This window comes from Pundamilia nyererei, unplaced genomic scaffold, assembly GCF_000239375.1.
Source record: "Pundamilia nyererei isolate P.nyererei 1_Seehausen unplaced genomic scaffold, PunNye1.0 scaffold00005, whole genome shotgun sequence".
Classification (NCBI taxonomy): domain Eukaryota; kingdom Metazoa; phylum Chordata; class Actinopteri; order Cichliformes; family Cichlidae; genus Pundamilia; species Pundamilia nyererei.
The window spans coordinates 4,840,374-4,842,814 of NW_005187406.1; positions in this window are offsets into that span (position 1 = coordinate 4,840,374).

Here is a 2,441-nt window from a genome sequence, read left to right on the forward strand (position 1 = left end):
GCAGCTGCATGCAGCTGCATGCAGCTGCCCAGGAATGAAATCCCATGTCATGAAAATCTCTACACACTGTTCTTGTTCTAATCTGAAGGCCAGATGAAGTTTTGAGGTCTGTAGGGATTGACTCTGCAGAAAGTTTGCGACCTCTGCGCACTATGCGGCTCAGCATAACCCCGCTTTGTGATTTTCCGTGGGCTACCACTTTGTGGCTGTGTTGCTGTCATTCCCAGTTGCTTATAGTTTGTTATAATGCTACTAACAGCTGACTATAGAATTTTTAGTAGCAAGGAAATTTCACAATGGTACTGGTTGCACAGGTGACATCCTATCTTATCACCATGCTGGAATTCACTGAGCTGCTGAGAGGAACCCATTCTTTCTGCATGCCAAGGTACTTCCATCCATCCATCCATTCGCTTCCGCTTATCCTTTTCAGGGTCGCGGGGGGCGCTGGAGCCTATCCCAGCTGTCATAGGGCGAGAGGCAGGGTACACCCTGGACAGGTCGCCAGTCTGTCGCAGGCCAAGGTACTTGATTTTATAAATCTGTTGCCATGGAAGTGATTGAAACAATGAGTTAAATTATTTGGAGGGGAGCTTGAATACTTTTGGCGATGTATTTGTATCATGGTTCTCAAAGTCAGGATCACTTGATGATGTGGACAGATTCAAATATTTCTCCATAGCTTTGCAGGAATGGTTTGCCGCACCTTGACTTAAGTGAATGATTTTATGATATATAAGAAAATAAGAATCTACAGGATGTAGGTAATGACGGTGAATTTCTGATGGTAGCCTCTTCCATAGCTTTAGACTTCAGCTTTCAGTTCCTACTCTTGTCACAGCATTAAAAGCGGGTGTACTTTCTTTGTCACATGACTGTACATCAGTCTGAAAGACTGAAAATCATTCTGCTGTTACCACTACATTGTTCTACCTAATCAGGAACACAATAAAAAAAAATTATTTTTTTTTAAACCCATATGATCACTTATCAGAAGCAGCAATAAAAAGAAAATCCAATGAATCTCTATGTCTGGGCTGCCCTACACTGTACAGACGTTTGTCCTTATTGGGCAAATGTGTCACAGTTCCAAAGAAATCCCAACAGAGTCATAACGCTGGGGCATATCAAGAATTTCTCTTTAACATTAAGACAGGAACTTTATGAGCGTACACTCATATTGGACATCCCAAGGAAATGCCCTTTATGGTGCTGTTTGTGCAGAGGAGATATAGTACAAACATGTTTTTGCCACAACTCTACTCAGCGTAGAGTTATGGTCAACCACGTGATGCTGTATGTGAAAGTTATTGTTGGTGCGGTGACATATGATCTGTGGAAGCGTCCATGGTGGCCAAAAGGAACATGAACTATGTATGTATGTTTGTTTATGTGCCAGTGATTTATACAATGTACACTCTGAGAGGCACGGCAAGAATGTGGGACCGGGAAAAACTGTGAGAACGAGTGATAAAGCTCATAGATCACAATAGGTGAGGCGGAGCTTTCATTTGCTGATGCGTTTCTTTTTCTGTTTCTTTCATCACAGCTCCAGGACCACCTCCCCCTCAAGTCCTCACACATTTACTGCCTGCTACTTCCCTTTTTTTTAACAGTACAGTACAGCGCTCTCATAATAATCTTTCCCTTTGTTTACTAAAATGACCATTAAAGTGATGCATTAGTAGTTGTGCAAGAACCCATCATGTTACCTTTAACATGATGACATAACTTACTTCAAGAAATATGACAATATTCTAAGAGGTTAATTTAAAGGTACAAACAGTTGTTTTTGAGATTGTATAATAGAAATGAAGAATATTGTGCTCACAAATATACTCTAATTAGTGTGTATTTACATCTTCCAATAAATTGATGTATTCTGATACATTTATAATTAATCCATTGAAAATACATAGATGCATGCCCCAATTTGTGAAAGTCACCATGTTACCCCACCACCTTGAATACATTGGCTGCCCAGTTGGCTTTTAAGTAGGTGGTGAGATACCTTCAGCCTTATCTCCTAGTCATGGCTCTAACACACAGAAACAGCAGCGCTTATCAACAGAAAAGTTCAGGATACCGTCAACAACTCACAGTCGTGAGCTTCACTGACTCATCGGCTTGTATCTGAGTCCTTTTAAGAAGTTATACAGCCTGACTTTGTGACAGGGTTGCCGCAATACTAAAATGTCCAAATCCATACCAATAACCAGGAAAATACACAATATTTGATACCATTTCTCATACCACAGAGAAGATTTTAACCTCATCTTGCAACAAGAGAAGTAAGGGTTCAATACTTGCAGTCTGCTAGCTACTATGCTAATGATAACAGGTGGCTAATGCTAGTGATTGGTAATTGCTACTAGCAAAACAGCTAATGTCAGCTAATGTTAACATGTGTGCATGTTAACATTAGCTGCATTTAGGATAGC